Source organism: Dasypus novemcinctus, chromosome 15, assembly GCF_030445035.2.
Source record: "Dasypus novemcinctus isolate mDasNov1 chromosome 15, mDasNov1.1.hap2, whole genome shotgun sequence".
Taxonomy (NCBI): Eukaryota; Metazoa; Chordata; class Mammalia; order Cingulata; family Dasypodidae; genus Dasypus; species Dasypus novemcinctus.
The window spans coordinates 94,303,293-94,329,329 of NC_080687.1; the positions used below are offsets into that span (position 1 = coordinate 94,303,293).

At 45.7% G+C, this 26,037-nt stretch overlaps 1 protein-coding gene across 2 annotated transcripts in view; it reads right to left on the reverse strand.

The window, feature by feature from the left end:
* LOC131273453 (thrombospondin type-1 domain-containing protein 1-like) overlaps positions 1-19,077 on the reverse strand; it is a 44,672-nt gene extending 25,595 nt beyond the window's left edge. For both annotated transcript variants that reach the window (XM_058276675.2, XM_071208282.1), the window contains exon 1: positions 18,598-19,077. The gene's annotated coding sequence lies outside the window, so the exon portion shown is untranslated. The remainder of the gene's footprint in view (positions 1-18,597) is intronic.
* Positions 19,078-26,037: the final 6,960 nt, after the last annotated feature.

The window sequence follows — 26,037 nt, forward strand, 5'->3', positions numbered from 1 at the left end:
TGTATTAGATTAGGCAGGCAAGACTCAATTTTCTCACAGAAACAATGGAGAAAGAGCCAAAAGCTATCTGAGGGAACGGCTTTGGGGTCAGCAAACCAGTACGGTGTTACACAAGTCCCAGGAGGGTAAGGGAAAGAGAGAGGAAGAACCCAAAACAACAAATGTCAGTTACCAAATCCCTGCAGTGTCTGGGCTGGGTCCCCTCCCAACCCCAAATATATTAAGCTGGGGTAAAACCCCTGGCTCACTGCAGCTGACTGAGATCGGAATGGATTTCTTCCTCCCTTTCAGCTATTTCAAGGCAAAATGGAGGGGGAGATGGGGAGACTTTTCATGAGTAAATTTGGCCAGCAGATCCCAATAAGAATCTCAACTCTGGATGACCAAAACACAGGAAAGCGAAGGTTGAAACGTCTCCATGGAAATGTGTGCTCTTGAGCACCATCTGATGATACATCTGAAAATTGTATGGAAAAAACGTTTCTGGTTCTCTCTGTAGCCTATGTATCCTAGCCCCTGGGAGAAAATCTATACCCCATTGGTGAGTTCCTGGTCTGATTTTGACAACCTAAGCTGGGTAATTTTTAAAAAATGGTAGAACACAAATGGAGTTTCCCACTACCACAAATTAGGCAGGAGATTTTCCCATACTCAGAGAAGTCACATATCCAGAATGCAATGGATAGGCCTCACCCTGGGAAAAATCAGCTTCATGTTCTTTCTACCTCTTCTGCTACGTAAGTATGGGGTAATTTTAAGAACTTAGAATAAGCTGAAACAAATACCAGAGAAGACCTGTGGGAAAAAAAAGGAAGAGAGAATTTGGCCATCAGAGTAAATTCACCAACATATTCAGATGGCTAGACATCAGCAAATAATCACAAGCCATACTAGGAAACAGGAAGAGGTGGCCTAAAGAAATAAACCAAATGACCTGATAATCACACAACTCTCCTAAATCAATTCAAAGAATTTAAAGAAAATATGACTAAAGAAATAAAGGATATTAACAAGATACTGCATGAGTATAAAGAACAATTTGAAAGTCTGCAAAGAAAAGTAACAGACCTAATGGGAATGAAGGACATGATGGATGAGATTAAAAATACATTAGTGATACATATAAGCAGATTTTAATTGCTCTAAGACAGAATTAGGGATTTGAAAAGCACAATATCTGAATTGGAAAAGTCAGGAAAACAGAAAGACAAGAGAATGGAAAAAATGAATCCAGGACTCTGAAAATTGAATGGAAATGGCAAATGTTTATACACACTATCAGTGCTCCAGAAGGAGAAGAGACTAGAAATGGGAGAGAAAGAATATTTGAGGAAATAATGATTGAAAACTTCCCTACCCTTATGAAAGACATAAATATCAATATCCAAGAAGGACAATGCACCCCAAACAGATTAAATTCAAACAGACATATGCTGAGACCCACTACACAGAATGACAAATATCAGAGATAGAGGATTCTGAAAGCATCAAGAGAAAAGCAAAGCAACACATACAAAGGATACTTGATAAGATTAACTGCTGCATCCTCATCAGAAACCATGGAGGAGAGAAGAATTCTATATCTGGCAAAACTGTACTTCAAAAATGAGGGTGAGTTCAATGTTTTCACAGACAAATAAAAATTGATGAAATATGTTACCAAAAGACCAGAATTATAAGAGATACTAGAGGCAGTGCTGCAGCCTGCAAGGAAGAAACAAGGATGAGATTTGGAGAAGAGTAAAGAAATGAAGATTACTAAGAAGGGAAAATTAAAGGGTAAAAAGATAGACAATAGAATGATATGATGAGAGAAATGAAGGACAAAATAGATGAAGTAAGTAATGTCTTTATATTAATGACATTAAATGTTAATGACTTAAACTCCCCAATCCAAAGACTTAGACTGATAGAATGAATAAAAAGTATGAGCCATCGATATGTTTTCTGCAAAAGACCAACTTCAGATATAAGGTCACAACCAGGATAAATGTAATAAGTTGGAAAAAGATCATGCAAATAGTAACCAAAACAGACTGGAGTAGTGATATTAGTATTGGACAAACAGATTTCAAGTCAAAACTGATAAAAAAGGATGAAGAAGGCCATTATATATTTTAAAAGAAGCAATTCACCTAGAAGAAATAGCTATAATAAATATTTATGCACCTAACCTGAGTGACCAAAGATACATGAGGAACATGCTGGTAAAACTGCAGGGAGGAACAGGTTCCTCTATAATAATAGTTGGAGACTTCAATACACCCCACTCAGTATTGGATAGAACATCAGGACAGAGGATAAAGAAAGAGAACAAGAATAATATGACAAATGAACTAGACCTAACAAACATCTATGAAGCACTGCATCCCCGAACAGCACAGTGTACTTTACTTTTGAAGAGATAAGATTATTTGTTGGGTCACAGGACAAGTCTCAATTAATTTACAAAGTTTGAAGTTGTGCAAAACACTTTCTCTGATAATAACAGAGTGAAACAAAATCAATAATGGATGGAAAAAGGGAAATTCATAATTATATGGAGATTAAACAACACAGTTTTAAAAAATAAGTTGGTCAAAGAAGAAATTGGAGGAGTATTCAGCAAATATATTGAGGTGAATGAAATAAGAACACAACATATCAAAAGTTATGGGACACTGCAAAAGCAGTGTTAGATTAAAAAAGAAGAAAGATCTAAAACTGAAGTTCTAACTACACACCTGAAGGAAACTGAAAAAGAAAGTAAACTTAGGCCAAACCAACCCAAAGGAAAAAATAGTAAAGATCAGAGCAGTAATAAATGAAATCGAGAACAAAAAAACAATACAGAGAAATAACAAAACCAAAAGTTGTTTTTTTTTAGAAGATCAACAAATGCGGTCACCCCTCGGGCTGAAGCGTGGTTTGCTGGCCTGGCGGGGGAGCGGCCGCGGTAGGCCAAGCCGCTGCCCCCATAATAGGGTGGCTGGTCGGACTCACCGCCACCCCTGAAGGGAGCTCGGCATGGGCGCAGAGTGCCCTCGGGTCTCCCCTTCTCGGCAGCCATGCTTCCGCGGCCACCCCTCCTCCCGGATGGCGCCACACGATGCCTTCTTTCTCCCTGCGCAGGCGCAGGGCAGAAAATTCCAGTCTGCCCTTTTCCCTTCCCCCGACAGCAGCAACAGCCAGGCGTGGGCGGAAAAATCCAGCCCGCCCTTTTCCCTTCCCCCGACAGCAGCAACAGCCAGGCGTGGGCGGGAAACTCAAGTCTGCCCTCCACCCCAGCAACAGCAGCCACCAATCCCTAAACCCTGCCCCTTCCCCCAGCAACAGCGACAGCCAATCTCTAACCACCACCCCTCCCCCGTCCAGTACCGCCCACTGACCTTTCGCCGGCAACCAATCAGAACAGGGCGTGGCTTCGACCAATCAGCCTTCCCCAGCCCCTATAAAACTGTTGCCTCTCCCTCAGTAAAGTGGACTTGCGTGTTTACCTTGTCTCCGCGGTAGTTCTTCTGCCGTGCGCCCTCCAGTCCTGAGAGCCCCCGACAAGGGCCTGGCCTCCCTTGTCCCCAGTTCGTCGCCTGCTTCTCCGGGCGACCCCTTCGTCGCCTGCTTCTCCGGGCGACCCCTTCGTCGCCGGCTTCTCCGGGCGACCCCTTCGTCGCCGGCTTCTCCGGGCGACCCCTTCGTCGCCGGCTTCGCCGGGCGACCCCGTCAGCCGAACCGCGCAACCCCTTGTGAGACCGATCCCTCGTCTGTTGCCGGACCGACCCCTTGTCCCAAGCGGGACCGACCCCTCGTCCAGAGCTGGACCAACCCCTCGTCCGCAGCCAGACCCCACCTCTACCGACCGAGCAAGCCGCCGCAGTTGGCGCCCAACGTGGGGCAAAGCAACCCCACCACAGCACAACGTGGGGCAAGGCAACTCCACCACAGCCTCACTCCATAACCTGGCGCCCCCCCCTCCTCTCTTCTCACCTTGGGACTTCTCTCGTGCAACATTGCTGCTACCTGAGCCTTGGCTACCTCATACGATCCACGGCGGTCTGGGAGAATCGCTGGATGGCTTTCTCCTTCCATGTCGGGGGCTTATACCGACCCGCTATGATTAAGAGGAGCCTTGGATTTCTCGGGAGCACGCGCTTGCACGTCTGAAGTAACCCTACCATAGCCCTACGCTCTCCTCTCTTCTCACCCCTATCTTTTCGCTCTGCATTGCTGCTCCTGAACCTTGGTGACCTCATACGATCCACGGCGGTCTGGGAGAATCGCTGGATGGCTTTCTCCTTCCATGTCGGGGGCTTATACCGACCCGCTATGATTAAGAGGCGCCAATAAAACTCTCAGGAGCGCGTGCCTGAGCACCTCCACCCCTGCCTTCACCTCTGCCTCCTCCCCTCTGTGCTTGCTCCCCTTTGCCTTGCTCCACTGCTCGTCGTCCCGCCCTCCCCTCGTCGGGGCCTTCTCTTGGCCCGCGACCACCGTCGGAGCCCCACCGGCTCCGACCCCTCGTCTCACCGCGCACCTCGGCTCCCATTGCCGCGCTCTCAAGGTAAGGGCCCCTTTTCTTATCGGCTCCAAAAGGCCATTAGCAATGGGTAACATCCTATCTGCTAAGCAAGCCCCGCAAGTTCGGGCTCTCACCGGTCTCCTAGACACTCACCGGTGTAAGATCTCTTTCAAACAGCTTCAAGTATATTGGGACCTTTTTCTCCCCTTTAATCCGTGGCTTACCACGTGTCGGCTCTGGGACCTGGACACCTATACTCGCCTTATAGATAGGGTCACTTTTGCTGTGGAGCAGGAAGGTAAAAGATTCCCTCCTGGCTTATTACAGGCAACATGAAGTCCACAAGAAATCTTGAAGGGTATAATCTATGATATGCTATATAAAAAAAGATTTAAAAGCAGCTATACCAAGAAAGTAAGAATTATGAGTCAACTGTAAATAAATTATATATTTCTGTTAATGTGTTGTAATTGTTCTGTGTTTGTCTGTCTGTTCGTTCAATGTCAACGTATATTGTGATACCTCCGGATGGTAAATATAAATTACTAGAAATCTTTAAAAGAGCTCTATTCAAATGGCCAAAAATTAAATAAGCGCTTATATTAATACTTAAGTTTATTATATTAATACATAAGTTTAAATGTTAATAAGATATCTACAGTTAAAAAAAATTGTAAGTCTTAATTAACAAAATTAACTGTACGTCTTCATAAAAAGTTGTTCTTGCCTAGATTAAAATGAATAACTTATTTTTCTTCACAGGATAATATAAAGAATGTAAAACTTATATGAATATTAAAAAGGTTAAAAGTTTGTAAAAATGCTAACGGAAATGTAATAAGTTTTGCAAAAAGACGTATTTTGTCCTAAAGTAAGATGGCTAATTTTTCATAAACTCTTGAAACTTAATTTGCATGCGGCAAGTGTAAAAGGTATTGTGATAACTTTACATAAGGGAATGTGTTCTGTAAAGATAAAATTTATCTTCAATAGTTTACATTAAGGTATTAAATGGCTAATTCCAAAAGGTCATTCTTAAATATATATATATAAAACTAAATTGATGATAATAATAATAAAAGGTAATTTTATAACAGGAAAGATTAACAGCAACCAAGCTCCCCTGCCAACTTGCTTTTAGGAAACGGTTTCTAATATTGCATGCTACTAAGTATTTAAAGAAAAGTTATTCTTAAGGAAACAGAGGATGATTTTGTCTTTGCAGCCATTGTCTACTTAGCAACACCCCTCGCTATCGGCCTAGCCACTGTTGCGCCGGACGATTGAAACCTTAAACAAAGACTCCTCCTCACTGTCATCTTCCTATCTATCGTTACTATATTTACTGCCCTCATTCTCCTTCGTCTATAAAGCAGTCTCCTACAAACCACAAAGCTTCTGTCTTAAACATACCATTCTCAACCCTATCCTCTAAATGATCTTCTCACTTCCCCCACAGCCTTTAATACTCTATTTCTTTCTCATAACCTTTGCTTTCTTGATAATATTTTCCGCCATCTGTCTAGCCACTACCACCCCAGAAGATTGTAACCACGGCCACCCATGCCGCCATCGCTTTCAAGCAGCTCCAGCCCCGCGAAACGGCCCGCAACCTGCTTTCCCCAGCCTGCGGCCTGCTTTCTAGCATCTAATAACGTTTCTGCTTTTAACAGCTCCCCATACTTTTGCGGAGCTTCCTCCTGTCTCGACCTCACTCCTCTTCTCAGCCATCCAAAGCATCCTTTCTCATCCCCCGCCCCCCTCCTTTTTTCGCTTGAACCCCTACTGCGTTGCAGATTGGGCCGTCCCATGTCGGCCCGCCCCATTAACATCGGCCTCTCTCGCACCCGTGAAGACTTTGGCCTTCTTATTGTCCTCGCCTACGTCTCCACCACTCCCGACGCTGCCGCCACCACCGTCGCTGGTGCCCTGACGCGACTTGTCCTCACCGCTGCGATCCTCCAGACCATCACACAGTCTACCTCTACCGCTCTTGGCCGCCAAGAAGAGATCAACTACCTGTAACGCACTGTCATCCTGGACTTTTAACAAGCAGATGGACCTTATAGCCACTGAGATCAACAAGAATTGGACATTGGCCACCCTTGCTTGCAACGGCAAGATACTGCCCCCCAAATTGTACATTTATCCCCGGCATACTCACCTCCCTCTTCAGCCCCGCTTCCCTCATTGCTTACTGCCTCTTGGGCCTCAGCTACTTGTTGCTGCTGCCATCCTGGTCCTTATTTGAAAAGAAGGGGGAAATGCGGTCACCCCTCGGGCTGAAGCGTGGTTTGCTGGCCTGGCGGGGGAGCGGCCGCGGTAGGCCAAGCCGCTGCCCCCATAATAGGGTGGCTGGTCGGACTCACCGCCACCCCTGAAGGGAGCTCGGCATGGGCGCAGAGTGCCCTCGGGTCTCCCCTTCTCGGCAGCCATGCTTCCGCGGCCACCCCTCCTCCCGGATGGCGCCACACGATGCCTTCTTTCTCCCTGCGCAGGCGCAGGGCAGAAAATTCCAGTCTGCCCTTTTCCCTTCCCCCGACAGCAGCAACAGCCAGGCGTGGGCGGAAAAATCCAGCCCGCCCTTTTCCCTTCCCCCGACAGCAGCAACAGCCAGGCGTGGGCGGGAAACTCAAGTCTGCCCTCCACCCCAGCAACAGCAGCCACCAATCCCTAAACCCTGCCCCTTCCCCCAGCAACAGCGACAGCCAATCTCTAACCACCACCCCTCCCCCGTCCAGTACCGCCCACTGACCTTTCGCCGGCAACCAATCAGAACAGGGCGTGGCTTCGACCAATCAGCCTTCCCCAGCCCCTATAAAACTGTTGCCTCTCCCTCAGTAAAGTGGACTTGCGTGTTTACCTTGTCTCCACGGTAGTTCTTCTGCCGTGCGCCCTCCAGTCCTGAGAGCCCCCGACAAGGGCCTGGCCTCCCTTGTCCCCAGTTCGTCGCCTGCTTCTCCGGGCGACCCCTTCGTCGCCTGCTTCTCCGGGCGACCCCTTCGTCGCCGGCTTCTCCGGGCGACCCCTTCGTCGCCGGCTTCTCCGGGCGACCCCTTCGTCGCCGGCTTCGCCGGGCGACCCCGTCAGCCGAACCGCGCAACCCCTTGTGAGACCGATCCCTCGTCTGCTGCCGGACCGACCCCTCGTCCCAAGCGGGACCGACCCCTCGTCCAGAGCTGGACCAACCCCTCGTCCGCAGCCAGACCCCACCTCTACCGACCGAGCAAGCCGCCGCAAACCAACTCAACAAATCCTTAGCTAGAATGACAAAGAAATAAGAGAGAAGACACAAATAAATATAATCAGAAATGAGAGAGTGGACATTACTACTGATCCTGCAGAAATAAGAGAGATCATAAGAGGATACTATGAACAACTGTATATGAAAAAAACAGACAATGTTAAGGAGATGGATAATTTCTTAGAAACACACGAATTACCTACACTGACCCTGGAAGAAGTAGAAAAGCACAACATATTGTAAGAGATTGAAAGTCATTAAAATCCTCCAAAGGATGAAAAGCCCAGGACCAGATGCTTTCGCAGGTGAAATCTACCACTCATTCAAAGATGGTCTAATACCAATCTTGCTCAAGCTCTCCCCAAACACTTGAGAAGGGAAGAACACCAGCAGACTCACTCCATGAAACCCACATCACCCTAACAGCAAAACTAGATAAAGATACTAAAAAATTTTTAAATTCCAGACCAATTTCTCTAATGCATAGAAATGCAAAAATCCTCAACAAAATACTTGCAAACAGAGTCCAAAAAGTACATTCAAAGAATTATGACCCTCAATCAAGTGGTTTTTATCCCAGGTGTGGAGGGTGGTTCAACAGAATAAAATCAATTGGTGTAATAAGCCATATTGATAAGTTGAGGAAGAAAAATCACATGATCTTCTTGATTGATGCAGAAAAGGTATTTCATAAAGTACAGTACATTTTCCTGATAAAAACACTCCAAAGATAGGAAGAAGGAAACTTTCTCAATATGGTAATGTGTATATATGAAAAACCTGCAGCTACCATTGAATTCAATGGGAAGGACAAAGCTTCCCCACTGAGGTCTAGAACAAGACTACGAGGCCTACTGTCACCACTGTTATTCAATATGTGCTACAAAAAAAAAAAACACAAACTAAACAATTAAAAAATGGGCAAGTGCCTTGAAAAGATCACTGTCTGAAGAAGAAATACAAATGGCAAAGAAACACATGAATAAATGTTCAACATCACTAGGAATTAGGGAAATGCAAATTAAAACTTAAATGAGGTATCAGTTCACACTTATTAGATTGGCCATCATAAAAAGTAAAAAAACTGTAAACGTTGGAGAAGATGTGGAGAGACAGTGATGCTTTTTCACTGTTGGTGTGAATGTAGAATGGTACAGCCCCTGCAGAGGACTGTTTGGCAGTTCCTAAGGAAGAGAATACTTGCCACGTGACCTGACAACATCATTGCCAGCTGTATACCAGAAGAACTGAGGGCAGAGACACAGACACCTGCACACCAGTGTTCACATTGGGATTATTCATGAAAGCCAGAAGTAGGAAACAACCCATGTGTCCATCAACTGATGAATGGATAAACAATTGTGGCTTGTGCACATGAAGGAATGTTACGCAGCTGTGAGAAGAAATGAAGTGGTGAAGCATATGACAACATGGATGAATGTGGAGGATATGATTTTGAGTAAAGCATGCCAGCCATAAAAGGAAAAATACTGTATGATTATGCTAATATGAACTAAATATATTATGTAAACTCAAGGAATTAATAATTGGAAAACAGGTCACAAGAAAATAGAATGAAGATAGAGAATGGAAAGCTGAGGGTTAATCTCTGCAGAATTGGTATAAAGGTTATTCATAGACCTTAGGAAATAAATAGAAACAGTGAGAGCACATCTTAGTGTTTGTAACTAGCAGAGCTATTCTATGGCTTTGACAGTGGTTGAAAAGGGTAAGTCCAAGGTCATGTACATTACGAGAAGGAAAGCTAAAAACTGTAATCTGGGACTGTGTAAGATAGTAAAACCTCACATAAAACACAAATATGGGTGATACTGCTTATATAAAACTGTTTTTACAAAATATAAATAAAAATAACTTAGAACAAATGAAAAAGAATAGGAGCTACATATGGCAGGGGAAGCATAGAGAGACTGAGAGATGCTGAGATTCTTTGTTTTCTTTTTATTATTATTATTACTATTATTAGAATAATGAAACTGCTCTAAAAAGGACTGAAGTGATGAATGCACAACTATGTGTTTCTACCAAGTACCACTGATGAAAACTTTGGCTTGATTTATGCTTTAGTAATATGTATCAATAAAATTGATTTTTTAAATAAACAACAATGAGATATCATTTCACACCTATTAGAATGGATACTATTAAAAAGTCAGAAATCTCTAAGTGTTGGAGAAGATGTGGAGAGACAGGAACCTTATTCACTGTTGGTGGAGTGTAGAATGGTACTACAACTGTGGGGGACTGCCTTGTCTGTTCCCAAGAAAGTTGAACATAGACTTGCCTTGTGACCTGGCAATACCATTACTAGCTATGTACCCAGAAGAACTGAGAGCAGTGACACAGAGACATCCACCTGCTGATGTTTTTAGTGGCTTTATTCATGATTGCCAAAAGTTGGAAACAATCTAAGTGTCAATCAACTGATGAATGGACAAACTGTGGTATATATACACGATGGAATATTTTACAGCAGTAAGAAAAAATGAAGTCATGAAGCATATGACAACGTGGATAAACCTATAAGACATTACATTTTTTTAAAGATTTTTTAAATTTATTTCTCTCCTCCCCCCAGTTGTCTGTTCTCTGTGTATAAGACATTACTTTGAGTGAAGCAAGCCAGACACAAAAGGACAAATAGTGTATGATTGTGCTATTAAGAACTAAATATAAGGTCCTCAAGATTCATCTATGTTATCCCATGTGTTAGTACTGTATTCCTTCTTATAAATGAGTGATATTCATTGTATGAATATTCAAGAATTTGTTTATCCATTCATCTGTTGATGGGTATTTGTGTTGATTCCAGCTTTTGGTGATAGTGAGCAATGCTGCTATGTACATTGGTGTGCATTTATCTGTTCATGTCCTTGCTTTCAATTTTTCTGGGTATATACCCACTGTGGAATTGCTGGATCATAGTCCAGATCTATAGTTAGTTTTTCAAGCAAATGCCAAACTGTCCTCCACAATCACTGCACCATTCTACATTCCCGCCAGCAGTGCCCCAGGTTTCCCATTCTTCCCCACCTACTTACCACTGGTAGTCTCCTGCTTTCTAATAGCTTCCAGTCTAACGGGTGTAAGATGATATCTCATTGCAGTTTTGATTTGCATTTTCCTAATAGCTAGTGCTGTTAAGCATCTTTTCATGTGCTTTTCAGCCATTTCTATTTCTTCTTTGGAGAAGTGTCTATACAAATCACTTGCCCATTTATTAAATGGGTTGTCTTTTTATTTTCAAGGTGTAGGATTTCTTTACATATGCTTGATATTAGACTCCTTTCAGATATATGGTTACCAAATATTTTCTCCCATTGGGGAGGCTGCCTGTGTTGATTGAAGCAAGCCAGGTATTGAAGGACCTCACTGATAAGAAATAAGCAAATTGAGCAACTCACAGAGCTAGAGTTTGTAAGATAGGTTTACCAGAAATAGAAAGGGAGAAGGTTGTTAGCCAATGCCCATAAGGGTAAAACCTATAAGATGGAAATGTGTACTTGTGCAGTGAAGGGATGTGACAGGTGTGGAGTGATACTAATGTGTTGGATGGTGCAGGTTTGATGGAGGTAGGGTAGGGTGAGTGTGTTGAATGGTCCATGGAACTGGGGAGAGGGTTGGGGGAGGGAGCAGGTGAACACTGGGGATCTGTGGGTACCTAGTTGAAACTACCATGCTGGGAAAGCTCTTTTGGTGATATGGCAAGGAAGGGTTACTGGTTTAGGGTCCTCGATGGGGAGGCATTTGTGCCAGGGTGTGCGGCTGGGGCGGCTTGCACCCCGATGCTGATGGGGGGGGTTTGGATGGGTCAGACTAGACCGCAGTGGCATCTGATGCTATGGCAGACAGCATCAGAGGGGCTCTCAGGCGTGGAGGACGCACGGCGAGGGGAGGAAGAATGCCGCGGAGACCAGGTCTGTGCGCAAGTCCAGTTTATTGCGGAAGGGGACATAGCTTTATAGGGTTAGGGACTGTGTGGAGGGATTTGATAGGTGTGGGTGGGTACTGCTTCCTGATAGGTGATTGTAAGCGGTTGCTAGGCAGAGGGCTGGCTGAGAGGTTTGGAATAGGGGAGGGGAAAGGGGGAGTGAGAGCTGGCCGGATGTTGGGCTAGGCGGGAGATAAAAAGGGGGAGGGCAGCGCCGGCCAGCCTTTAGCAGCAAAGGCCTATTCAGGCGTGGTCACCCTATCTAGGCCCAGTGGGCAGAGGCGGTATCACTTCTTGCCGCACCGTTTGCTACTGTGGCAAGCCGGGTGCCCTTCCTCCCACATTTCCCCCTTTGTTTTTATTAAGCTCCTCCAAAAAGCTTGATTTGAGGAGGGAGGGGGACTGTGCCTGTCTTAGGTCGGGATTGCGCCCAGCTGGGCAATGCCCGTGCCACACAGGTGGCCAGTCTTACCCGTCATGGGGAAGCGCGGCAGCAAAAGGCCATGTCCCTGCCTTAGGTTGACTGGCAGGCCGATCCCGTTGCCTGTCATTGGCTAACCAGTCCAGCGCCTCGATGGAATGTTGGCGGCCTTAGATAAACAGGGCGGGGCAGGGGAAAGGGTAAGGGTAAGAAGTTAGGATGGGCGGTGAGAAGGGGTAGGGGCAGGGGAGCTGGGGCTCGGGTGCGTTGAGAGGCGGCTGGCCATTTGGGGAGGATGGCAATTAATGGAGACTCTTGGTGCGTCTTCGTCGGTGGTGCAGATTCGCTGGTACCAGACCTGGATGGGCTTACTAAGGACAGAGTTAACTTGATTTTTGACAAGCCGGACAATTCGCCTGATGATCCAGGGTCCTAGGGCTAATAGGAGGACAAGGGTGAGGAGCAGGCCTAGAAAGGGGAGAAAGTAAGAAAGGATTTCATTGGGCAGCCCCCAAGAGAAAGACCATCCGGCTTCACGTTCCTGCTTTCTCTTGCGGAGGCCCTCCCTAACTTGTGCGAGGTTATCTCGAATGAGGCCAGAGTGGTTAGCATAGAAGCAGCATTTTTCTCCTAACGCTGCGCAGAGCCCCCCTCTTTTAGGAGGAGGAGGTCTAGGCCCCTGTGGTTTTGGAGAACGACCTCGGACAGGGAGTTGAGAGATGTTTCAAGGTGGGCCATGGAAGTCTCAAGGCGGGCGATGTCTGCATCGACAGCTTGCCTAAGGGTTGAAAAGGAATTATCTTGGAGGCTGAGAGCTGCAGCTCCAGTGGCTGCGCCGGCAAGACCTAGAAGGGTGGCAATTGTGATGGCGGTGAAGACTTCCTGTTTCTGCTCATGCTGCGGGGAGCTGAAGTGCTGCCAGGAGTCAAAGAATTGGTTATCAGTATAAAAGAGAACGTGGGGGGGGGGGCAATGAGTATGAGCACACAGGTGTCGCTGGTGGAGTTAAGGGTTTGAACATTGAGACATGGAGTGAGGCTGGAGGAAGAACATAGCCATTTGGTATTATTAGGGGGAATTAGGAACTTAGCGGCTGCATTAGGGGTGTGAGTTAGGCTGCAGAGGGACTGCATGGAGGGGAGAACTTTGCCGCCGATTTTTATTATACAGAGTCCAGTCTGGGAAACTGATCGGAGGGTGAGTCCTCTCTTTGTTTGGTTCCAATTGCAAGAGGTACCAGTGGAGTCTGGGGAGGCGCGATAGGCGCTGTTGGTAGCTATGGCTTCATAGAAGGGAGCTGTGGTGGAGAAGCAGAGCCAGCAACGTTGTGTAAAGTTTGGCTGGGATAAGTTTAAAGAGATAAATGATGCATTGAGGAGGGCTACAAGAGGGTTGGGGGTGGCAGGGTTTGGCGGTGGGGAGGATACCTAGTGATGGAAGGATTTAAGGTGGTAGCGGGAGGAGAAGGAGAAACAGAGGGAGGAGGGGGAGGCTGTGTGTGGGGAGGATTGAGAACTTGATTTGGGCCCACGGCGGCGGATTGCGTGCAGATTGAATTTTTCTTTATAATGAAAAAGGCACCATAATTATAGTTGCTCATGTAAAGTCGGGCTCCCCAGGTGCGGCCCTGTAGCCAGCCTGCATTTTTAGGGTTTTTGACAGTGAGCGTAATGCTGCTCCAGTAGGGCTTAATGCTGCTCCTGTGACTTTTATCCTTAAAAGAAAGGGAGAGGTAGGGGTCCCTATTGGGAGCTCCCGACCATTCGTGGGCCATGGTTTTGCACCCCCAGGAGGGGCAGTAATAGTGCGCTGGGTCATAGCAGCCTCTGGCCGTGGAAGGACAAATATAGAAGCCTGAGACTTCATGATTATAGGGGCCATCAAGGCCTGTAAGTGAGCTGTATCAACACCGGTGAGTCTTGTGTGTAACGTTTACGAGGGAACTGATGACAGGAAGGTTGGCGAGATTACATATGTGCACTGTGAAGGAGGGAGCACCCGCAGTAATGTTATTAGCGAGGAGCTTTTCCTGCTGCCAAAGAGAGAGTGTCCAGTTAAAGGGCCAATGGCTTATACTAGCCTGGTCCGTAGTGGAGGGGAGCAGAACTAACATGAAAAGCAGAAGAGAGTGTAGATTTTTAGGTTTTTTGTTTGAAGCTAAGGCGCGGACAGCAAGCTGTACTAGCTGTCCAAGGAGGAGGGTGTCATGAGCTAGATCTGCGGCCATATTTAGCCTCTCCATCCGATGGGCGAGTGCTCTCATCATCTGTCGTTGGAACCTGCTGCTGGCCGGTGGCGGGTTTGACGTTTTTTTTCGGGGATCCAGAGCGGCTGGGAGGCATTTTCTGGAAAGACACAAGCAAACCCTCTGCCTTGGGTGAGAAGGGGACTGGGTCCTTGCCAATTGTTTGTTTCTGGGTCCTTCCAAAACACCATCGGGGCAACTGTTGGTGCGTAGGAGGGGCCCCAATGCTTATGGAGGGGGGAAAGACCGTTTTTATCAAAGGAGAGGAGGTTTATGTGAATGAGGCAGGCAGTGATAATGTCGCGTGGTTGACTATGTGGGCGTAGATCCTTCTCTTATTGAATTTGCACTTTGAGCTGGCGGTGGATGCATTCTACTATAGCCTGCCCCTGGGGGTTGTATGGAATGCCGAAGTGGTGAGTAATGTTGTAGAGCTGGAGAAATGCAGCGAATGAGGAGCTGCGATACCTAGGCCTATTATTGGTTTTAACATCCCAAGGAACCCCCATGAATAAGATGGCTTGCCGCAATGCTTTAATGCAATGCTTGGCTGTTTCTCCCGGTAAGGGGACAGCGTAGCAAAGGTGAGAAAAGGTGTCGACTGTGACATGGACATACTTGAGGCGCCCAAATGATGGCACATGGGTGACATCTATTTGCCATTGGGAGTTTGGCTTGAGGCCGCGGGGGTTGACCCCTTGTGGCTGCAACGGTCCAAGCGGCAAGAAGGGGGTACATGTTTTACAGGTGCACACCAAATGCTTGCAAGTTTCCTTGGGGAGGCCCGGCAAAAGACGTTGAAGTGAGGCCACTGAAAAGTGGAACTTAGAATGGAGAAGTTTGGCTTGATTGACTAAGTCTCCGACAGTGGCTATTGTATGGGTGAAGACAGCTTGGTCGGCAGCAGAGTTACCCGCGGCTAGAGGCCCGGGCAGCTTTGAATGGCTGCAAATATGAGAAATGTACCATGGCTATGTGCGGAGCTCGAGCTCTTGCTGCAAGGCATGGAGTGCTTGATCAATGGGCGTGTCACGTGGAAAGAAAACAGCGTGGGCAATAACTGAACAAACTTGCAGGGCGTACTATCAGTGAAGATGTTGACAGGCTCATTGCCGTGGTGTTGGAAGGCAGTGAGGATGGCTAGTAGCTCGCCCACCTGAACCAATCCGGGATGGGTTTGGCAGTAAATGGTTGGCAAGTCACGGCTGGGAGAGTAGGCAATATAAGCAAACTTGGTCTTAGAGGCATCCGTGAAGACAGTAGTGGAGTTGGAGAGAGGCTTGGAGCCAGGGAAAGGGTGGTATAGTGGGGAGAGGGGGTGCCTTGTGAGGCCCTGGAGCAACTTGTGTGGGGGGGTAATGGCAGTCAAAGGTCCCGTGGAAGATTTCTAGAAGAATTTGAGCATGGGGGTTTTCGGAGAAAAGGGCAGTGGTGTGCTTGTCAGTAAGGCATACATATTCAGAATCAGAGACAATATTCAAGGGCTTTTAAAACATTTGTAAAACTTTAATGATGGCTCAAAGCTCTGTGCATTGAGCAGATGAATAAGGAGTTGGCTAAACCTGTTCTTTTTGGAAAGTAACACATGCTGGTTTTTTTTTACGCTGCTTTTTCATTACTATTACTATCAGTAAATACTGTACAAGATGGTTGGGCTATGCACATAGCCTTGAAAAGCACTGCAAAGTTTATTGTTGGGTTCTTTACAGATAAAGGAATGCAGTTGGCTTGATTTGTGTAAGACACTAAAGAGAGTCTCAGCAAGTTTTAAAACAAAGTGATAGCAATACAGCTGGACTTTAACTTTTTGTAACAAACTAGCAGTATTTGGGATTGCTGCATACTAGTGTTGTTACTTTAATTTATGGTAAGGGGTTGTTTTTGTGACATATACTCTTTTATAATAATTAAAACTATAATTAACCATATTGTACTTTTCTTTAATATTATGCTGAAATATTGGTAACTTTATACACTTTTAAGCATTCATAGAAACTTTTTATCCATAGGACTTTAATTAATAGAGGGTTTAAGGGAAGAAAAAGTTGTTAATTTTATAACACTGTAAAACACCTTTATTTAGCTTATAACATATTAAATGAACTTAATTATTACTTTAATTTTTCTTTCAAGGTAAAAGAACAAATCTCTTATAATTAGTTTGGAACAAAAGGCCACTGTTCAGGATTAGGTCTTGAGAAAGCAGTTTTGAACGTTATGTTCCTTTAAGAGATAAAGCTTTCTTTCTTGGAACACGGAGGAAACGATAAGCACAAGAAACATAAGACAGACTCTCTTTGTATACTGACTGAGGATAAGAACTTTTACTAAAACAGATTAATGGTGAGAGGCCTTGAGAAAGAACAAAAATTTTCAACTTTGCATCAGCATACTACCCGACACCAAAGCTTGTAAAATTTTATAGATAGACCCATTAAATTTTATTTAACTTTAAATGTAAAAATTCTTTGTCCATTAATCTTCTGCAGTTTTAGCATTCACTCAGGTTTCGTCCTATACTCTACTTTTTCCAATAGTCAATTATTTTATTTCAGGACAAAATTATTTTCTGTTTCCTTAATAATAAAAACACATTTCATATAGCCTACATCAAAGTTATCAAGCAAACCTCTTATAACAATACTGTGAACATTAAACAAGCTTGTTAAAATAATGAACTTTTCTTTAAATACTTAGTAGCATGCAATATTAGAAACAGTTTTCTAGAAGCAAGTTGGCAGGGGAGGCTGGTTGCTGCCAATCTTTCCTGTTATAAAATTACCTTTTATTATTATCATCATCAATTCAGTTTTATATATATTTAAGAATGACCTTTTGGAATTAGCCATTTAATACTTTAATGTAAACAATGCTTTATTAAACCTTTTATTTATAACCATATAGACTATTGAAGACAAATTTTATGTTTATAGAACACATTCCCTTACTTAAAGTTATCACAATACCTTTTACAGCTTGCCATTTGCAAATTAAGTTTCAAGAGTTCATGAAAAATTAGCTATTTTACTTTAGGACAAAATACGCCTTTTTGCAAAACTTATTACATTTCAGTTAGCATTTTCACAAACTTTTAACCTTTTTTAATATTCATTTAAGCTTTACATTCTTTATATTATCCTGTGAAGAAAAATAAGTTATTCATTTTAATCTGGGCAAGAACAACCTTTTATGAAGACGTACAGTTAATCTTGTCAATTAAGACTTACGATTTCTATTATTGTAGATATTTTATTAACATTTAAGCTCATGTATTGATATAATAAACTTAAGTATTAATATAAGTGCTTATTTAATTTTTGGCCATTTGGATAGAGCTCTTTTATAAATTTTTATTAATTTATATTTACCATCCGGAGGTATTAAAATATACACTGACATTGAACGAACAGACAAACACAGAACAATCACAACACAGTAACAGAAACATACAGTTTACAATTAATTCATAATTCTTAGTTTCTTAGTATAGCTGCTTTTAAATCCTCTGTTATATAGCACATTTTAGATTGTACCTTTCAAGATTTTCTCTGGAATCCATGCTGCCTGCAACATGAAAGCCTGTGCTCGGAAACATTCCTATCAGTTATCAGCAATCAGCTAAAATAACTTGAGCAGCAGTTAGGCAGACCATTAGCACACATTTTTGGATAATTACTGTAAGACTATAGTAGACTTGAAGTTCTGGAGATAATTATTGATTTAAAACTGAAAATTTCTTTTTAAACCTTGATAAAATTTTTGTACTAATTTTAATATCTTGGTTAAAGAAGTCCAATTAGAATTAGCATGGAAATAAAACAGAACACCAATGTTGCCATGTTTTTCTCTCATACCAGTGGATTAATTATTATTAGCCTTTACTAGCCCAGAGCTACATTGTCATGTAGATAGTAGGGAGCTTGAGGAGTTGTGAAAAGGGGTGGGCGTTTGCTGGAACAGAGTTGATTGCCTTATAAGCTTGTGTGGATTTTCGGGCTTGTGGCTGGCCTTGTTGATAGGCGGGGCTAATTTCAGATAGGTATCAGGGTCCGAGAGATTGGCAGTGGAAACCTAGGGGTTGAAGGGGACCAGTAGATCCCAGCAAGCCTGGAGTTGCCTGCCCAAAACTTCACATTGGTGGCAGGCTAGTAGGCCAGCAAGTGCTCTGACTTGCGGCGCTTGGTGGGAAGATAGACGCCCGCCCATTTTTCTGCCGGGGGCCGATAACGGGGGTCCTTACCTTGAGAACGCGGCGAAGGGGTGGGAGCGAGGTCCCACGGGGGTGAGGCAGCGGTCACATCGGACCGGCCCCGGTCCCTGTTCAGGGGCCAGTTGCGGCTGAGGCGGCTTGCACCCCGATGCTGACGGGGGGGTTTGGAGGGGTCAGACTAGACCGCAGTGGCATCTGATGCTATGGCAGACAGCATCAGAGGGGCTCTCAGGCATGGAGGATGCACGGCGAGGGGAGGAAGAATGCCGCGGAGACCAGGTCTGTGCGCAAGTCCGGTTTATTGCGGAAGGGGACATAGCTTTATAGGGTTAGGGACTGCGTGGAGGGATTTGATAGGTGCAGGCGGGTACTGCTTCCTGATAGGTGATTGTAAGCGGTTGCTAGGCAGAGGGCTGGCTGAGAGGTTTGGAATAGGGGAGGGGAAAGGGGGAGTGAGAGCTGGCCGGATGTTGGGCTAGGCGGGAGATAAAAAGGGGGAGGGCAGCGCTGGCCAGCCTTTAGCAGCAAAGGCCTAGTCAGGCATGGTCACCTTATCTAGGCCCAGTGGGCAGAGGCGGTATCACTTCTTGCCACACCGTTTGCTACTGTGGCAAGCCGGGCGCCGTTCCTCCCACAAGGGTGCACCTGGGGCAGGCTTCTAGGTAGTGTATGAGTGATCATTTTGCCATAGTGTTTTGTATCAGTGGGTGGAAACTCACATAAAGAGCAGGAAGGAGTTGGACTCTCATCCTGGGGCGGCCCATTATGTTCTCAAATAGAGGGACAGGAGTCTCCCAAGAGCATGGGCAATATCTAATAGGGAAGGACAGACAGTGTGTCAAGCCCTCAGTGTTGCTGCAAACAACTATGAATCTTGTCCTTCAAGGAGTGAAGCCTCATGGTTGCTGTGTGCCACAGGGGAGGTGGAGGCAGGAATAGAATAGATGAAACAGGCGATATTTTGGGGGCAATAGAAGTTTTCTAAATGATCTTGCAATGATGGATACAGGCTATGTTAAACTTCATCAAAATGTATAAAAGTGTACACTCAAAAATGTAAACCATAACGTAAACTATTGACCATGGTTAGTAGCTATGTACATCACTTGTGAGAAATGTATCATCCATATATAAAAAGGTTATTTATATGGGAAGGGGGAAAATGGGCAGGACGTTGGGTAAATGGGATCCCCTGTATTTTTTGTGTGACCTTACTGTGACCTGACAAAATGAAAAAAAGCAAGACACCATGGGAACAAATGGAAGAAAATGTCAGTGTACATGTAGGACAACAGATCTCACAGTGATGAAAGGCAAAATATGTCAAAAATTTTTTTCTTAAGTATTTTTTATTTTATAAATCCCCAAATTCACTATGTTTTTAATTTTAAAACATTTTCTGAATTTTATTATGTTTAAAACTATCATTATTATTTCATTTTCTTATTAATTGTATTTGGCTACTTTATTGGGTTCATTTTGGAGAAGTTTTGGATCACAGAAGGGTTACAACTGTGGCAGGGGAGGATCAGTGGGGCAGGGTGTCAGTGATGGGGATACATGGGAGGAGGTTCACTGGACATAAATATAAGGCATATAAATGTGTTCAAAGTTCATGGGGCATGGCCATAGTGGCTGGAGATTCACACAATAACCAAACGAATATCAAATGCCCATCCTGGGGATCTCTGCTGCATTCTCCACTGGAGCCCCAAATACAGGGGCAATGACTAGTGGAGGAGAATAGTCCATTGATGGGCCATTGATACTGATGACTATGATTATGAACCTTTGCTCTTGAAATTGAAACTTGGTATAATATTGCAGGATGCCCAAGAGTTACCTACTGGAAGCCTCCCTGTTGCTCAAATGAGGCCTCTTCTAAGACAAAACTCAGCATATAAATGCAATAAATTCCCCCAAGGAAATGACTCCCAGGGATGAGACTCCCTGGCACCAAGGGATTGCTACCAAGTACCAACAATGCAACTGGAGAAAATAAAGGCCTTGACCAAATGGGGGAAAAGGTGGAGACAAATGAGTTTACATGGTTCAGAGACTTCAAAGTAAGTTGGGAGGGAATTCCAGAGGTAACCTTTATGCACATCTCAGCATGATCACATAGACTGTCAAAGTAGATACTATCCCAAATAGTGGGGCTCCTGAGGGCTCTGGAGACATCCAGACACTACAGTCAGGGCAGATAGCTCAGGAGTTTGGTCCCTTGCCAGTGGGCCCTACTTTGGGATTTATGCTCTCCAGTGTGACAGAGTCAGACTCCCTTGTGGTTTCCCTACACATGGCTCCTCTGTCCTTCTGTTTGAACTTATAATTTGTACTGAAGTTGGTAGGTATACCTCTAAGAGACATAAATCTCTGGGCTGTCCTTGTGCCAGCCTAGCCCTGAGTCTTAAAGGAGTTGTGACACCTCCTCTCCAGTTCATTGGACTGACCCAGGACAAGTAACAAGGAGGAGATGAAGGAGAACCAATATACCAAGGAATCAAGAGTGCCTACAACTGCTAGCAAGAGAGTTCCATGCACTGGCTGTATGGGATTGAAGCATCCCCCTCAAATAAAGGTGGAGTGGGCATCACCATCCCAGAATCCTCAGGATTGGGGAATGTACTATGGACTACAGTACACTTACTAGTATTCTACTCTAGACCTTTTGTAATTCTAGCAATGGAGGAAATAGTGATGTGCAGGCAGTGGCCACTGGAGCTTCTGAGGGTAGGGAGAGGGAGAAAGAGGTGTAATATGAGGGCATCTTCAAGACTTGGGAATCAGCCTGAATGACATTACAGCAACAGACACAGGTCAATATATATACTGCCCTAAGTTACAGAATTGAGCACGAGAAAGTGTAAACTGCAATTCAAACTATAAACCATAATGAGTGGCAATGCTACAAAATGTGTTTCCAATGCAATGAATGTACCCCGCTAATCAAAGATGTTGCTAATGTGAGAAAATGTGGGAGGTGTGGGGAGCAGGGCATATGAGAATCCCCTATATGTTCTCTGTAACATTTATGTAGTCTAAGTATCTTTTAAAAAGTAAAAAAAAAAAAAAAAAAAAGAAAGAAAAGAACTGGATAAATTTTCTAAAATCTTGGAGTTAACAATTAGTCTATAGGTCACCAGAAAATAGAAAGAGGGTAGAGGAAATAAAAGTTAAGGATTAAACTGTGCAGAATTGGTATAAAGGTTGTAAATCTTTAGAAGTGAATAGAAATTGTGAAAGCACATTGTAGGGTTTATAAGTAGCAGAGCTATTATATAGGTATCACACTGGTTGAAAGGATAAGTCCAAGGTCATGTATATTACTAGAAGGAAAGCTAAAAAATGTAACATGGGACTGTACAACATAGTGAAACCTTATGTGAAATATGAAAATGGGGGATATTGCATATTTTAAACTAACACAATATAAATACAAATAATTAGAGAGACGTAAACAGAATAGCAGCTACGTGTGTTCAGGGAAGCATAGAGATTGGGAGGTGTTTTTTGTTTGTTTATTTTTTGGGTTATTATCGGAGTAATGAAAATGCTCTTTAATGATTGAAGTGATAAATGGACAACTATGTGATTACCCTGACTACCACTGATAATAAACTTTGAATGGATTTATGCTTCATTATTACCAATAAAATTGATTTGTTAAAGAAAGCTAATCTTAACCAATCATTTAATCAAAAGACATCTCAGTTGAATTGTAGAAAATCAAAAGGTATCACACCCAGAGGAATAGATTAGTTTACAAACACAATCTTGCCCTTTTGGGGATTGATAAATACACTTAAATAGCCACATACTGACTGTAGCAGTTTGATATGGTTATGAATTCCAAAAGTAGATATTGGATTATGTTTGTAGTCTGGTCTGAACAAGGGCATGATTAAGTTATGATTAGAGATTTTATTGGGCCATGTCATTAGGGCACTGGGTCCCCACTGCCTGGTGGGTGGGGCCTCACAGATAAAAGGCATGGCAAAGGACAGAGTTGAGGGCTTCTGAAGTTGGAGTGTTGATGTTGGAGTTTGATGCTGAAGCCTTAAGCTGGAGCCCTGGGACGTAAGGTCACAGAGGAAACAGAAGCAAGCCCCAGGAAGAGAGGAACCCTGAGCCCAGGAAGAAGCAAGACCCTGGAAGGGAGGAACCCAGGAAACCTGAATCTTCACAGCTGTCAGCAGCCATCTTGCGCCAACATGTGAAAACAGACTGGTGAGGGATGTAGCTTATGCTTTATGGCCTAGAATCTGTAAGTTCCTACCCCAAATAAATACCTAAATACCCTGAATAGAAACCAAGCAATTTCTGGTATTTTGCATCAGCACCACCTTGGCTGAAAACTCACTGACTTAAGAATTTCTTTCCCATAACTATCAAGGTCATTATAATATGGTGAATGAGACTGTTCATGAATTCCAGGGAAGAAGAGGTTAAACAGCTGTTTTAGTATCTAGCTGTGCGGGCAAGTCAGCGACATCCTCGGGGGCCATTTCTCAGCCTTGCCTCCCCCCCTCACCTTGGTGTGCAGAGGCTTCATGTCTCCATTCTAGAACCCTGGGAGGCGTAGGTCTAATGGAACAGCCTGAGCACACCTTGTGACCCAAACACAGAACAGAGGCCCCAGCTGCTTCTCAGGGTGGGAACTGCACAGAGGTTGTGTGGTACCTGCTTCATCCTCAGGGGAAGGCCCGCTCCCCACTGGACGTCCTGCCTCTCCAAAGCAAAGCTGTGTGTGGGGAGCTGCCGTCCCACAGCCTGACCTGAGCCGTGGACCTCCTCGGGGGACCGGCAAGGAGGGCGTCTCTTCCCGGGCCCTTTGGGTGCTCTGTGCTGAAGAAGTCATAAAGCGGTCAGTGCTGGAAAAAAATAAGAGTCAGTGTTAAACCAGGCAATGCTGGGCAGTTACTTGGGTGCAGATTTAGCTTAATGAGTCAGTATCAAAGCCGACGCACTCACAGCCATCAGGCTGACTGAGCCAAACCATTTCAGAGATCACTGAGCAAAGACTGCTGAGGACTGGACAGTGAGAGGGAAAGGCTGACCACAAAGGTGCAAATCTGTGAGTACTGAAAGGTTTCTTTTCTCAAGTCAAATAGCTCTCCTAACAGAACTTAACAAACACCAATCACAGGGAGTTCTCATCAAGAGGGCATTTGCTCTAGAGAAGTGCATATATTGTATTTTTTTTTTCCATGCTCTTTCATGGGCCATTACATTTATTTTGAGCATTCCTTTTTACGTTTTATCAAAATTATTTTCATGCTTTAAATCTAAATCATGAAAACACTTCATGGAGCATCTATCTTAAAGGATGGCATCTATTCTTTTGAGAATTATCTTCTAAATATTTTAATGACATTCAGATTTTTGAAGATTGAAATTTATCAATTAACTATTAGCAATTCCTTAATTTATCTTGTTAGGCTATTGCTCTTAATTGCTCTTATTAGGATTTTTCTTTCTGGTAATAATGAACTTGCAAAACTTTGGCACTCTTTATAAAATTTAAATATTTTCAGCAATTCTCCTCAGTCTTTCCAGGATTGTGCCATTATCTGTGTTTCATGAAATTTTATTTTTCATAAAATTTAAAGTAATACATCCTGATCAATTTTTATATGGACTTTTCTATTATATCGAATACTGAATCTTCCTATTTCTCACACTGGGGACAAGAATTTTCACATCCAGGACTTAGAAAGAACTTCTTGACCTGAAGACATAATAGTAATAAAACGAAATCAACAGTTTGCCAAGCTTAGTTCAAAGCCCTCTCTAAGCATCAACTTGGTTTATCCTTCAAAACCTGCATGAGGTTAACGGGGGAGGGGTGGTGTGGGCGAGAGGGGAAGGTCTGTGGGAGCCGATCCCGTCGCGGTCGCAGCCCCCGTGGTCGGGGCACTGGGAGACGCCTGGGGCCCAGCTGGAGCCCGGGACCCACGGAGCCCGCAGCCTGGCCGTGGGACCAGGCTCAAGCGCCCAGGCCGACTCCAGGGCCCCGCCCACTGCGCCTGGGGCCGGGTGCGGGGGAGCCCGAAGCGAGCCCAGCTGAGCTGAGCCGAGGCGAGCGCAGCCGAGCAGGGTCCTGCCGAATCCAGCTGAGCCGAGCCCCTTGCAGGTGAGCCCTGCCGAGTCGCTACCAGTGTGGCCGAGACCAGTAGGGCAGAGCCCCGCCCAGGAGAGCCTACCCCAGCCCAACCGAGCAAAGCCAAACCCGGACTCGCCGAGCCGAGGCCATCCGAGCCGAGCCGAACCCGTCTGAGCCGAACCCTACTGAGCCCAGCCTAGCCCAGCCCCTGCCCAGCCCAACCGATCCAGCCGGGACGAGCCTAGTCGAATCCTAGCACCGCCGAGTCCAGCCCACTGAGCGCAGCCGAGCCCAGCCCCGCCGAGCCGAGACCAGCTCAATCGAGCCAGACGAACCCAACCGTGCCCAGCACACCCGAGCCCAGCCGAGTCCAAACGAGCCTTGACCAGCCGAACCCTGCCCAGTGCAGCCGAACTCAGTCCTGCCGAGTCCAGCCAAGCATGAGCCCACCAGCCGAGCCCAGCCGAGCCCAGCCCGCTGAGCCCAGCTGAGCCCAGCCTGGGTGAGCCCAGCGCTGCCGAGCCGAGACCAGCTCAGTCGAGCCAGACGAGCCCAACGGAATCCAGCACACACGAGCCCGGCTGAGTCCAAAGGAGCCGTGGCCAGCCGGCCCAGCCCAACTGAGCCAAGTCGAGCCGAGCCCAACCGAGCCAGGTGCAGCTCAGTGGATCCGAGCCCAGCCCAACCGAACCCTGCTGAGTGCAGCCAAGCTGAGTCCTGCCAAATCCAGCCCAGCCGAGTCCAGTGGAGATGAGCCCAGCGGAGAAGATACCAACAGGGCCAAGACCAATAGGGCAGAGCGCATCAGAGCCAGCCCAGCCCAGCCCAGCCGAGCAGAGCCCATGCCAGCCCAGCCCAGCCCAGCCCGAAGAGCCTGGCCCACCCAAGCCGAGCCAGAGCCCAGCCAAGACTCGCCAAGCTGAGGCCAGCCGAGCTGAGCCGAGCTCGACTGAGCCGAACCCAACTGAGCCGAGCCGAGCCCAGCGGGGCGCGCTGCGGTCACCCCTCGGGCTGAAGTGTGGTTTGCTGGCCTGGCGAGGGGCGGCGGCCACGGTAGGCCTATTCCAAACTGCTGCCCCCATAATAGGGTGGTTGGTCGGGCCCACCGCCACCCCTGAAGGAAGCTCGGCATGGGCGCAGAGTGCCCTCGGGTCTCCCCTTCTCAGCAGCCATGCTTCCGCGGCCGCCCCTCCTCCCGGATGGCGCCACACGATGCCTTGTGGGGCGGCACCCTTCTTCTTTCTCCCTGCGCAGGCGCAGGGTGGAAAAATCAAGTCTGCCCTTTTCCCTCCCCCCGACAGCAGCAACAGCCAGGCATGGGCGGAAAAATCCAGTCTGCCCTTTCCCCCCCCCCCCCCCCACAG